This window comes from Antechinus flavipes, chromosome 5 (assembly GCF_016432865.1).
Source record: "Antechinus flavipes isolate AdamAnt ecotype Samford, QLD, Australia chromosome 5, AdamAnt_v2, whole genome shotgun sequence".
Classification (NCBI taxonomy): domain Eukaryota; kingdom Metazoa; phylum Chordata; class Mammalia; order Dasyuromorphia; family Dasyuridae; genus Antechinus; species Antechinus flavipes.
The window spans coordinates 153,501,526-153,516,681 of NC_067402.1; the positions used below are offsets into that span (position 1 = coordinate 153,501,526).

At 31.1% G+C, this 15,156-nt stretch overlaps 1 protein-coding gene across 4 annotated transcripts in view; it reads right to left on the reverse strand.

Annotated features, from left to right (window-relative positions):
- CACNA2D1 (calcium voltage-gated channel auxiliary subunit alpha2delta 1) overlaps positions 1 to 15,156 on the reverse strand; it is a 688,069-nt gene that overhangs the window by 222,508 nt on the left and 450,405 nt on the right. The window lies entirely within an intron of this gene.

A 15,156-nucleotide genomic window follows, 5' to 3' on the forward strand; every position in this document is an offset into this window, starting at 1 on the left:
AGGCCCTTGGCATCCCAAGCATGGCATAGCATGGCATGTTTGGAACCTCTGTAAAGAGAGAGTTTTAGTTTGGCTCTTTTATAATAAGAGATTTGGCTATAAGCTGAAAGGGACTCATGGGTGGAATCCAAGTTGGCTCCTCACTGGGTTTCAGCTTGAACTGGAATTTGAATTGAATTCAATGAGTTTCAGGACTGAGCTGATCCCACCCAAATAACAAAGATGAAACTGTTTGTTCCTTGGGGCAGGGCCCTCACTGAGGCAGAGTTGAAGGAGATTTTCTTCTTTAAGGATTTTTAGAGTTTCAGGGTCCCCTCTTCATTAATACCTATGATATTTATTTCATAATAACAGCTATGAGTTTCAAATGAAAGAATGTATATGTACTGCTAGGATATATGTGTCTGACTGTATTATTTTCCCATGAAAATAAAAAAAAATCTTATCCAGAAAATGAAAAGTTGATGACAAGTGGTTTAAATGCATGCTGTAATTTCCAAATAAAGTTCACATCTTTAACAAGTCTCTGAAAAAAAAAGTGATTTTTAAAAAATCAACTTCTGTCCCAAAATGAAAATTAAGAGGGAAATTCTTCAAAAGCTTAGTTTCAACACCTACAAGCTGAAGATCATTCATTGCAAACAATCTTGTGCTACTGTCATGATATATGCCCCAGAAATGATGGCTTGTGACTGGCACATCAGCAGCTTCTGCAGCCAAAAATGCATCAGAAGGCCAGCACGACCTTTCATCAAATGAACCACAGCCAGGTCCAAATCACAAACAAAAATGATCTAGAAATCATTTTGGAACTCTTCAAATATTCTAATTAAAGCTATTAAAGGTCACAAAGCTGGGGATTTCAGCCTTATTCAAGAAATCAGCTATAATTTAGAATCCTTGAATTTAATCTCCTTTCCAATTTAAAAGTGAAAAAGCTAATTACAGCAATCAAGACTTGGTCTTTTCTTCTTTTGATACTCAGTAAAAGCTTAACATTCTGCTCTGAAAGGAAAGCTGAGGACTTTCATTTTGCAACTTAGGTTTTTCACTTTGATGACCTAAGATAAATTTCTTTTACATGACAGACATCTTGTGAACTTTAAGGTAAAGTCCATTTTCTCCATGTTGAATTTTTTTTTGTAGTGTCAGTAATGATTTTTTGATTCTTCTCTTGTGTGGTGAAATCTTTAAACACAGCTTTCTATATACTTTTCTTCTGACAACATGGTTTCTACTAATAAAATTTTATCATGAAATAAGCATATTTTTTGTTGTAAGTATTTAGTCAGAACAAATGATTTAATCATTTTGGGGATTTAAATATTTCCCAGTTAGAAAGCACCCCCTAATGTTGCAGAAGTCATTGGAGAAGGCTATTTATAGCCAAATTTCTTAGACTTGTAGGGGGAAAAGGAACACTAAAAGAATTGATAATCTGCTCATCATTATATAATGATGAGGTACTCAGTGTTAGATATGGTTAGCAGAGGATTTGATCCCTGAAGCAAGCAGATAGAAGTCTCTCATAGAGATCACTTTAGCATCATGGCCCTACCCTCTATAAAGATTTTGAGCAGTCTCACCTTGCCTTACCCTGTCATGAATCCCAGCCATGTCCCTGAGGCTAAATTTTCCCTATAAAATCCACTTATGGGCAGCATGACTGCTGCCTTCCTTTGGGTCAGTCTGCCAGGGTACTCTTTTCTCTTCCCCGATGGTGTGTGGTATATCTTCTAACTCTACTATGCTTCCCAAGCCCACTTCTCTTTCTTATAGCTAGCTAACTCTTTTGGGGTACTATATCCCTTTCAGCAAAACCCCTTTTTATGCTCTCCCAACTCTATTTCTTATTTACCATTCCCAGTGTCTATTATATCCCTAACCTATTCCCCTAAATTAATCTACCTTTTGCCAAAAAGAATGGCTGTTGTGAATTCATCACATGACCAGCCGCCAATTTTTAGTGTTAAACCCCATGCTACGTTGCATCATACAGTATGGATCAGAAGCAGAATTCAAATTCTTACCATTCTAATTCTGAGGTCAAGCCCTTTCTGTTGTGCTATAATATCAGGGTATTACTAGCTTCCTGTTTTGATTAAGAAAAGACTTGGACATTCCTTCCCCTCCCCCTGGAAACTTTGATTTTTACCTTTATGATCAGTGACATGTACATTGCTTCTGATGCTGGGTGAGCCAAACAATTCATTTATTCAGATTTGGAAACTAACAGACTGTACAATTATTCATTTCCTTTTTCCTATTCTAAAAATAAATATGTTCAATCAGATGCTATTGAAAATATGAAAGAAAAACATTGAGTAATATGAATTATTCTAATTTTTGAAAGGTATTTTCATGGTTTTTACATTATTCTTTTTGCCTAGATTTGCAGTTTCATCCCATTTCAGGAACTCACAGTGAAAAGCTCCCTGTACCAATGTAGAACTCTTTGGAACTTCTTGTCTCAAGAGAGTAAGCTAGGGAATTGGAGATTCAGTGATTTGTCCAAGCTCTCCTAGCCTATAGAAGTTCAGTAGCAAAAACTGAACTCAGTCTCTTTCACTTCAAAGTCTGTTTTCTATTCACTATGCCATCCTTCTTGTGTTCATGAAACTAGACTAAAAAAGAGCATATCTCAGATATTTTAGAGGGCATAATACATCAACAAAAGATTAAAGGGAAATTATTATTAAAGAAAATCATGGGTCAGATGGCAAAATGGATAAAACACTGGACCTGACTCAGAAAATCTGAGTTCAAATCTAGTCTCAGACATTTAGTAGCTGTGTAATGCTGGGAGAGTCATTTAATACTGTTTGTCTCAGTTTCTTAATCTGCAAAATGAGTTACAGAAGGAAAATATCAAATCACTCTTATCTCTGCCAAGAAAACTCCAAATGGCATCAAGAAGACTTGGTCACAATTGAAACAACTTAACCTTCACAAGAATCATAGGATGTAAGGACTCAAGTGGATAGTCAATGAAGTACTCAGGTGATTATTTCATCAGTGGTCTTATATTCACTCCAAGATTCTTCTGTTAAATGTTACTTAAGGATAACTTTTTCAGTCTTCACCCTTTTTTAAAAATCTGAAACTGTTAGCCATTCTTTCCTTTTTTTCCTCTTCTTTCTGGACACTATAACAGCTGCTTACATTTGCTGCATTATAATCGCTGACCAGTCTAACTCAGCTCCCTTCCTGCTTTCATTTTAATAATAATCTTAGCTAAGTTCAGTTCTTTATTCTCACTCTTCAATTACAAGCAATTCCATTCTATAAGTGAGGAAATAAAGTACTAGATGAGGAGTATAAACCAATCAGAGGTCTTTCAGACCCCAAGTTTAGCATTTTATCTACTACATGTTGATTAGGATCTGAATTGGTCACTAATTAGAACTATGATCCTGGACAAATCACTTTACCTTAAAGGTCCTTGCCTTTCACTTCTATAAAAATGGAATTGTATGGGGTACATGGGATATATGTGAGAGAGATGACTAAGTGCTCTCCAAGCCCTCTTACATTCACATTTTATAGGTCCATATTATCTGTTTCTTTTTTTTTTCTTTTTTATTATAGCTTTTTATTTACAAGATATATGCATGAGTAATTTATTTTTCAGCATTGACAATTGCAAAACCTTTTATTCCAATTTTTCCCTTTCTTCTTCTCACCTCCTCCCTCAGATGGCAGGTAGACCAATATATGTTAAATATGTTAAAGTCATATTATCTGTTTCTATCAAAATATGACACTTTGTATCTAATTACATTTTCTATAACTTTTGTGAATTGATTAATACTGTTCAAATCTGTTAGTTTGATTTCCTGCCATAAAAGAAAATTAAACTGAATTTAAATTGGTATTTTTTTGTATAAAATTTTAAAAGAGTTTAAGAAAATTGAATAGATTTGTAAAGATTTTAGAACTATCATGACAGTTTACACCATGATTTGTTTCCGTAAACTCTTTCATTCAATTAAAAATACAAAGAGAACATATTCCTCCATATTAGTAAAAATATTTAATCTCTAAATAAATTCTATGTGATCTTGATATGTCTTAGAAATATAAACCAAACCTATCATTTTCTTGGTATAGGAAATTCTCAGGTGAGGATATGCCTTTTAAAAATTCAGGTCAGTGCCTTTGCAAATTCAAGATTTAGAGAATAACCTAGAACATTGAGAGGTCAAGTGATTAGAGGAAAAATAGTATACAAGTATATTAAGACAAAAAATATTCAGCTTCTTACACACACACACACACACACACACACACACACACACATACACACAAACATACACATACTCACTAGCTCTTTATACTCTATGAATGAATTCTTTACTACTTTAAAATAAAATGTTATCCCTAAATCAATTCTATATGATTTCAGTATATGTTAAGAGGGATGGGGACTGGACTTAGTATTTTGCTGAAACAAAGAATCCCTAAGTGAGGAAATTATTGCAGGTGAGCTTTTCTTTTCTTTTCTTTCTTTCTTTCTTTCTTTTTTTTTTTTTTTTGGCAACTTTGTCTTAAGAGAGTGGCCTAGAGTAGAAGTGTACATTGCTGTGCTTATGGGTCTCCGAAGTGTGCTAGAATCAGATTGAAATGTAATTGGGAAATACTTAATAAAATAAGTAAAAGTACAATGAAATATAAAAAGTATTATATTTTAAAATTAAGTCGATATATGCAGGCAGGGATCCTTATATAAGGATTAGTGCTCTCCTTTTTTATTTGAATTTGTCACCTTTGGCTTAAAGCATTCAGGAATTTTAAATGACTTATCTAGTTTCACAAAGCCAATAAATGTCAAAGATATGACTTGAAATTAGGTACAATCAGATGGCTCAGTTCATAGAGTGCTAGGTCTGGAATTGGGAAGACTCATAGCCCAAGTTCAAATTGAGCTTCAGACATTTACAATTATATGATCCTTGTCAAATCATTAACTCTGTTTGCCTCAGTTTCTTCATCTAGAAAATGAGCTGGAGAAAGAAATGTCAAACCACTTCAGTATCTTTACCAATAAAACCCCAGATGGGGTCATAAAAAAAGTAGCACACTAATGAAATGACTGAACAACAATTGAAAACTAGGCTTTCTTAGCTTTGAGACCATTTCTCTAATCATCTTACCACATTGTTTTTTTTTTTTTTTTTTTTTTAATAATGTCTTAAAGAATTGGGCCATAATTCAGAAGATATGTTTTAAGTCATGAATTTGCATTTCAACTGAAAGAGAATGACTAGATATATTATTACTGTTATTATTTGATTAAAATTCTGATCTGGAAAAAAGGATCAATTATAATAATTCTAGGTAAAATTTGTAGCTAATGTGCATGTTTTGAATTTGTCACCTCTGAACATATATCATCACATAAGATCATTATAATTTTATTCTCATATTTTAATTCCAGAAACTAAAATATTTAAATGTAACTAATTTAAAAATAACAATGCTGTATTCTTTAAGGATTTAGAAAAGGCATATAATATACTGATGTATGTAGATTAATTCCTGGGTTCAAAAAAAAGAAATTATATGAAATAGAAAGTGTATCATCTGATATGTCCCATAAGGAGCAGTACTCAAATTTTATGTACCACTCAGGGGAAATTAGTCTTAATTAGGTATGGGGATAGGCATCTTGCTCCCATGAAAGAAGAGGTTGGCAACTTTTCAATCAATGTTTTTCATAGCAATTTGGTAGAAACAGCAATTTTCATTGCATTGGATTGGATACTTCATAACAGAGATGTTATTTTTGTGAAAATTATAATAATGAAAGAAATAGCTCAGCATTTCAAAGATCTATGATTTCATCAAGATGGTCTTTTTCTTTATTGATATAGATTACAACCCTTCTATAACTGAAAGAAATACCTTAAGAATTAATATTACCTTGCATCCAGCTCAATATTGAATCTCTCTGACTTTTGGTAGGTAAGTTTTCTGAAAACAGAATTAGGCCATAATGAAAGCCTTTTCCAATTTGGTAGGAATTATGAGCCCTTGTACTCAGCTATCAGATTCCTGGGGAACTTGGATTTACTTTTATATCATGCTGAGGCATACATAGTAAGAAGTTTGGGAAGGAGCTGATAGAATACTATAATTTAAATTAAGCCAATTGTTCACTTTTTTAAATCGTACATACTTCTATAAATCTAGAGATCCCAAGATAACCTTATCATATGACTGTAACTAAATCAATTATATTTAATTATATTAAAAATGTTTCAAGGTCCTAAGTGTGATAGGAATATCCATTAAAAGAAGGAGTTAATGTCTTAAACTCCTTTTAATACTGTTTTCATTTGAAAAAGCTCTCTCCCTCCAGAAATAAAAATCAAAAGAGATTTTTTTTTTAAAGAACAAAATCAACAGTATTTTGCAAATAGGGAAGCATTTGCCATTGTGATAGTAACTGAGATACATACCAAAAAAACCAACATTTTGGACATTTACATACAAATTAATTTCTACCTCATAGAATCAGAAAATTAGAAGAATAGAATAAAGCTTGATCTTTGTGCATTGTTTCTCAATATTCTTCCTTTCAAAATGTTTTTTAGTTTGGAAGTTAAATGTCCCTTTTGTATACATATATGTGTTATCTGTAGTATGAAAAAAAATTTAAATGATATATTCCTTGAACTAGAAATGTTTAAACAACATCTATTAAACTGGAAAGTAGTTTTTCTTTAATAGACTTTATTTTTGCTATTATGAGTATGTTCTTAGCATTTCTGCATGTTACATTTTAGAACAAAAGGAAGTGAGAGAAAAAGAAAAAAGTTGTAAGTTAAAAAGGGATTTTGAAGAGAATATGGAAAGATCATTTTTAAAAAAGCAAAATCAATTTTAAAGCCTCTGTAACATTATCTTTTCATTGCTGACTTATCCCTTCAACTATCAACCATTTGTTTTATTGGTTTTATAAATTTTAAGTAGGAACTTAATATTATGAAACTAATTAACTTCTCTCTCTAGAACTTAGATTTTACTCACTTAAAACTACCTGTGAGCCAAAAGCTTATTTTTTTATTGGAGGAATAAATTTATAAAATCTATGAAAATAAAAATGAAGTATACAAAAATATTCACTTTTGTCATTTAAAACATATGAAAGATAAACATTTTGCAAGCTCAAAAAATGCAACATATTCATTAATTTTTACATTAAAATTTTATATGCAAGATGATATACATATTTAAGATAAAATGTTATTCTTTATTAAATATAAGCATATTACATAATTGTCAATATAGAAATATAATGAGCAGAAATGAAGTATTTTGCTCCTCAATTATTTCTCTTCCATTCCATATTTATTAATCATAGTCAAATAATGTTAGTAGGAATTTGTAGTGCAGACTCAATCTCAGGAAAGGTATCTCCTGCTAATCATATTACTAATTTTTTCTCCACCTAATCATAAGCAATAGTAATTACTTTCCCCATTCAAATATTGTTTGTTTAAATGGATAATAACATTAAATGGGAAGTTTTAATGAAGCAATTCTTTTTGACCTTTTATGGATTTTCTTTTTATTTGAAAACTTTAGCTCCTAAGCTTCATCTTTTTCTCTCCTGAATCTTAACAATGCCATTTGAAGGAAACATTACATATCTAATTCAGTCCTTCAAAAATCAACATTTTGTGCTTGAAGTAGTATCTTAAAATTATTATATAAATTCAAAAGATCAGATTAATCCAAAGGGAGAAAAAGGTCAACTCTGTGAAGAACTGGAAACATGATTAGCATGCTAATAATACTTCATAATAATATTTATTTCCTTTCCCTCTCCTTCCTCCTCCCCCCCCCCCAAGTCACAGATCATTCAACAGGAGATGATTAGGAGTGAAAGAAAGTGTGTGTGGGGGAACATTCCCTATTAATTATATAAAATTCAAAACTAAGAAATATACCTGGTTTTACATTCCACCTCTGGCACTTTCCATTTGAAGGACCTAAACATGGTATATCATTTGATCCTCAATTTCTTCATATGTAAAATGGAAAACTTGCTCTAGATCTAAAGATCTTACCCTTTTTGTGTTTGTCATATCACATTTTGCCAATTAGGAGAAGGCTCTTGGAAGAAGTGGCCCTTCAGCAGAAGTTATTTAATTATGTTTCCTTTTGGGGAACTTACTAAGATGTAAAATTTGCCACTTAAAATTTGTGTTTGATGTCATTATTAATAGAGATTTAAAAATAGAAAGTAATTTGGTTTCTTTCTAACTTCCTGCTAGATTTTACATTTATTTTACAATTTATTTTAATACAAATATTTTAATAATTTACAATTATCTTAATAAATTTATTTTAAATTTATATTTAATTAACTTTAAAACTAACATGAAAATTAATTAATTTAATAATATTTTAATTTAACTTAATAATTTATTTAATGGCTATTTTAATAGCCATTGTATTTTTAGTGAAATGTAAATAAGCATCATTTTAGTTATCTTTGACAGCAATATTCAATCTGGGATAAATATTTGACTTGATCATTAGCTGTGTTTGACATAATATAATATATTAACAATATAAATGAAGTCTGAGGTATTTTCATTAGTAGTATATGCTACTTTCACAAGACTTTCAGTTAATAAAATGTGGTATATTGAAAATCCTGACTATTTAAATATATTTAGAATTTTAATTCAAAGCCCATAATAATTCTTTTCTGCCACTTGGAATAATAATATTTCTATAGCTGAGAATATGGTAGAACAATGCTTGGCACAGACTTAGCCCTTAAAATTGATTCAACTATCTTTCTTCCAAGTTTTCTCCCTATAAATTCTTTTAAAAATAAGTGGTAGAGGATATCTATTTAAAATGAGGTAATGTGTCAAATAAAAATGGAAAATATGACATTTTGGCCAAAGAGCTCTAATTCAACTATGTGCCACAGTTAACAAAAAGCAAATCACTCAACAGAACAAGTAAGGGAGAAATAAAGTACTCTTAGAGGATAATATTTTTGAATAAAGGAGTTCATAAACACAGCCGATTTTTTATGCTTTTTGAAAAAGTATTTCATAAAGAAGACTTTAGTTATAGTGTAAAAAAAAACCTTCACCATTTAAGTAATTCACCTCACTAACATCAAATGTGACAGGTAACCTCAAAAGAATTATGAATTTCTTATGACCAACATTTCTTTCAAATAAGTTTTTATCTAGATAATTAGGGATTTTCAATCTTCAACTTTCATTTCTGTAGTATCACATTCCTTTAGCTCCATGGCTAATTAACATTTAAAAGAATAAGATTACCCACTGGAAGGGAGAGCTGTCCCCATGAATATAAAATTATTTTTTTCTTCCTCTCAAATGAATATAGTGAGGGAGATGGAAAGTCAGTACTGAAATCTACTACAAGATTGGAATATTTCAACAGATATATGTGAACACAGAGCCTGGTACACAGTATGTAGCAAATAAGTGTTTTTTGATTGAATGAATAATTGATGAACCATTGAAGAATAAATGGAATTTAGTTTCTAATATACGATCAGGCTCAATGTTATTCATGCAGTATTTTGTAGTGGTATTTCAAATACTATTTTGCAAATGTATTCCTGATAATCTATTCATATGATGTGACAAAAGTCTTTTTTTTGTCTTCATATATTTTTATAACTTGTGTAATATATATAACAGATAATAAGAAAAATTTGTCAATAAGTCATAAACCATGTAATAAAAATAATATAACATAAATGGTTTTCTAAGTGTAGATTTTTAAAAATATAAATAAATACTTAATAATAATATTACTGTATTTTATATAATATAATATATGATGATAAAATACTTAAAATACTTTATGCCCATAACAATTCATGTTATAAATTTGATGTAAAATTTTATTAATTTTAATAATTTGGTAAATTTAGTAAATTTAAGTCATTTTATTTAAAATATTATTGTAAATAAACATTTAGCTTAGCACAACTACAAAAAAAAGATTTCCTAAAATCTTCTTTGGAAACTTATCACAAAAAACCATGTATTAATTATATTGTTATTCCAATATTTATCTAAATAACAGTATATTAAAATTGCAATTATAATTTTCTTTTACCCACTTCAAAAGCAAAATTTATTTTGTTAATATTATTATCCAACATTATTTACCTCAAATTTTATGAAATAATTCTAGTAATATAGTAACAATAAAATACCATTCATTTATTAAATTTATACATATTTGAACAGTATAATTTTTTTAACCTACCAAATTGTGATAATATTTATATTGTTTTACATGGGCTCTGAAATCATATACTATTTCTGAGCATTGACTTCAAAATAAATTTTAAACTGAAAAAAAAAAGTTGAAAGAAAACTGCAGAACACGTCATGTCATTAATATTTTAAATTATTCAATAATACATTTTTATGACATAAACTCACATGACGTTCACCTTATTTCTAAATACTTTCTTTCTTTATTTACATTCTAGTAGAAATGTTAAAACCCTGAAAACCTAAAGAGTTTTAATTTAAATGTATTTGTCAGTGAAATTCCCTGAAATCCACAATCCAATATCTTAAGAATGTACATATTTTTCAATTCAATAAAATAGTCAAATACTTTAAATATGCCTGTACCTGAAAATGACATTCCAAATCATAGGATTTTTTTTTTTATTTTAATAGCCTTCCAGAGCATTAGATTTCCTATAATAGTTTTACTGCTGAACTATAGATGCTCTTAGAACTAAAGGAGGAAGCTGTTTTCTTCACTTTAATCCTTCAATTAAAGTGCACTTTCACATTTATTAAAGTCAGAATCCCTGAATAATCCTTTAAACCTGAATTGTTCTATTGCCATGCCTGAAGAATACCAATAATTATGAAATCTGACTGATTCTATTGACATTTCTGATTTAATTCCTGTGTTATTTGCAGATGTAGCACATAACATTGGATGTGAATTTTTAAGGAATACAGGTCAGACAAGGGCTTCTTTTTGTTGATAAGATTTCAGGAGAATAGGAAGAATTCAGAATTAAGATAAATGGGACTAAAGACAATGTCTACAACATTGCCTTCCTTCCCAGTCCCTCCTCCTACAACTGTACAGACATTTCAAAGTGGGTTTCATGTTTCCTTTAGGACATCATGAAATTTACTCAATTCTTATCAAGTTTTATTGCACATTTTTATTCTGTAAAATAATTTAAAACTGCTTTCTTGAAATGAAATGATCCTCTTCAAACTTGAAGGATTATTGGCTCCCCAAATAAGTTGGTTTGAAATAAAGTAAACTTTTAATAAATGATGAATGGTATCACTTGCAATAATTGTACAGAACATGCTTATTATTGAAAAGATCATATTTTTATAATACTTCGAGAGTTTTGAAGTTTTATGACTGCCCCAGGCTGAAAGTAAAAGCAAAGCTTTCTCCAAAATATTTTTTAAGAAGCAAATAATTATTATATTATTATATTCACATGACTCAGGATCCAGATATCACTAGATTAGTGTGTTTATGTTCTACTGGAGTTTAAGTACTAAGCACAGGCTTCAGAGAGATATAGGGACAATGGGGATATGTCATTCAGGCACTAATCTATAATTTGAAAACAAGACAAAATGCTTTTCCCTCATTAGTGCATATCTAATATATTTACATCAATACACCTGAATATATATCTGAATAAGAATCTCCTCTGCAACATGTCTGAGAAGTGGCCATCTAGCTTTTGTTTAAAGACCTCTTATGAAGGAGGTGTCATCTCCATTATAGTCTGGAATAGATCTAATTATCCAAATCTCGTTCTTGACATTGATCTTCAATATGTCATTTTCCCCTACTCTTCTAGCTCTGCTATCTAATACCAAACAAAATAAATCTATTATCTCTTTCTCATGGCAGTGCTATAAATACTTAAAGACATGTCATACTTGTTCTAAGTTTTTTCTTTTCCAGCTTTTATTGTTTAGTAATTTGTTATATCCAACTTTATGTAGTCCAATTAGGATTTCCTTGGCAATGATATAATAGTAGTTTGTCCTTTCCTTCTCCATCTCATTTTATACGTGAGAAAACTCAGGTAACATGGTCATACAACCAGTAAGTGCCTGAATTTGAAGAAAATTAGTCTTCTTGACTCTAAGCCAAGCAACTTATTCACTGTGCCACCTAGCCATTCCTTTTTTAGATTATACACCTCCAAGTTCTACAGGTGATTCTGATAGGGTATGAATTTTAGGCTCTTCACTATCCTCATCAAATGCCCATAGGCACTCATCAGACCTTTCAGACAATGACCTTTCAGAAATGTGGCACCCAAAACTAAATGCAATACTTCAAATATGGCCCAAAGAGATCATAATACAATATACAAAATGTGTAGGCTTTGATGTCATGACTTGCTTTTTTTTTTTTTTTCAGTTTTATGCTCTTTATTTTCTTTTTTTTTTAAATTTTTTATTTAATAATTACATTAAATTGACACTCGTTTCTGTTCCGATTTTTTTTCCCCTCCCTCCCTCCACCCCCTCCCCTAGATGGCAAGCAGTCCTTTATATGTTGGATATGTTGCAGTATATCCTAGATACAATATATGTTTGCAGAACCGAACAGTTCTCTTGTTGCGTAGGGAGAATTGGATTCAGAAGGTATAAATAATCCAGGAAGAAAAACAAAAATGCAGATAGTTTACAGTCGTTTCCCAGTGTTCTTTCTTTGGGTGTAGCTGCTTTTGTCCATCATTTATCAATTGAAACTCAGGTCTCTTTGTCAAAGAAATCCACTTCCATCAAAATATGTCCTCATACAATATCGTTGTTGAAGTGTATAATGATCTCCTGGTTCTGCTCATTTCACTTACCATCAGCTCATGTAAGTCTCGCCAGTCCTCTCTGTATTCATCCTGCTGGTCATTTCTTACAGAACAATAATATTCCATAACATTCATATACCACAATTTACCCAGCCATTCTCCAATTGATGGGCATCCATTCATTTTCCAGTTTCTAGCCACTACAAACAGGGCTGCTACAAACATTTTGGCACATACAGGTCCCTTTCCCTTCTTTAGTATTTCTTTGGGATATAAGCCCAATAGAAACACTGCTGGATCAAAGGGTATGCACAATTTGATAATTTTTTGGGCATAATTCCAGATTGCTCTCCAGAATGGTTGGATTCGTTCACAACTCCACCAACAATGCATTAGTGTCCCAGTTTTCCCGCATCCCCTCCAACATTCATCATTATTTTTTCCTGTCATCTTAGCCAATCTGACAGGTGTGTAGTGGTATCTCAGAGTTGTCTTAATTTGCATTTCTCTGATCAATAATGATTTGGAACACTCTTTCATATGAGTGGTAATAGTTTCAATCTCATCCTCTGAAAATTGTCTGTTCATATCCTTTGACCATTTATCAATTGGAGAATGGCTTGATTTCTTATAAATTTGAGTCAGTTCTCTATATATTTTGGAAATGAGGCCTTTATCAGAACCTTTAACTGTGAAAATGTTTTCCCAGTTTGTTGCTTCCCTTCTAATCTTGTTTGCATTAGTTTTATTTGTACAAAGGCTTTTTAATTTGATGTAATCGAAATTTTCTATTCTGTGATCAGTAATGGTCTCTAGTTCATCTTTGGTCACAAATTTCTTTCTCCTCCACAAGTCTGAGAGATAAACTATTCTATGTTCCTCTAATTTATTTATAATCTCGTTCTTTATGCCTAGGTCATAGACCCATTTTGATCTTATCTTGGTATATGGTGTTAAGTGTGGGTCCATGCCTAATTTCTGCCATACTAATTTCCAATTATCCCAGCAGTTTTTATCAAATAATGAATTCTTTTCCCAGAAGTTAGGGGCTTTGGGTTTGTCAAACACTAGATTGCTATAATTGACTATTCTGTCTTGTGAGCCTAGCCTTTTCCACTGATCCACTAATCTATTTCTTAGCCAATACCAAATGGTTTTGGTGACTGCTGCTTTATAATATAATTTTAGATCAGGTACAGCTAGGCCACCTTCATTTGATTTTTTTTTCATTAATTCCCTTGAGATTCTCGACTTTTTATTGTTCCATATGAATTTTGTTGTTATTTTTTCTAGATCAATAAAATATTTTCTTGGAAGTCTGATTGGTATAGCACTAAATAAATAGATTAGTTTAGGGAGTATTGTCATCTTTATTATGTTCGCTCGGCCAATCCAAGAGCACTTAATATTTTTCCAATTATTTAAGTCTGACTTTATTTGTGTGGAGACTTTTTTATAATTTTGCTCATATAATTCCTGACTTTCCTTTGGTAGATAGATTCCCAAATATTTTATGGTATCAACAGTTATTCTGAATGGAATTTCTCTTTGTATCTCTTGCTGTTGGGTTTTGTTGGTGATGTATAAAAATGCTGAGGATTTATGGGGATTTATTTTGTAGCCAGCTACTTTGCTAAAATTATGAATTATTTCCAATAGCTTTTTGGTAGAATCTCTGGGGTTCTCTAGGTATACCATCATATCATCTGCAAAGAGTGATAGTTTGGTTTCCTCATTGCCTACTCTAATTCCTTTTATATCTTTCTCGACTCTTATTGCCGAGGCTAGTGTTTCTAATACGATATTAAATAATAATGGTGATAGTGGGCAGCCTTGCTTCACTCCAGATCTTACTGGGAAAGGTTCCAGTTTTTCCCCATTGCATATGATGCTTACTGATGGTTTTAAATATATGCTCCTGACTATTTTAAGGAAAAGTCCATTTATTCCTATGCTCTCAAGTGTTTTTATTAGGAATGGATGTTGGATTTTATCAAATGCTTTTTCTGCATCTATTGAGATGATCATGTGGTTTTTGTTTGTTTGGTTATTGATATAGTCAATTATGCTAATAGTTTTCCTAATATTGAACCAGCCCTGCATTCCTGGTATAAATCCTACTTGGTCATAGTGTATTATCCTGGTGACAATTTTCTGTAATCTTTTTGCTAATATTTTATTTAAGATTTTAGCATCAATATTCATTAGGGAGATTGGTCTATAATTTTCTTTCTCTGTTTTCAGCCTACCTGGTTTAGGTATCAGTACCATATCTGTGTCATAAAAGGAGTTTGGTAGGACTCCTTCAATCCCTA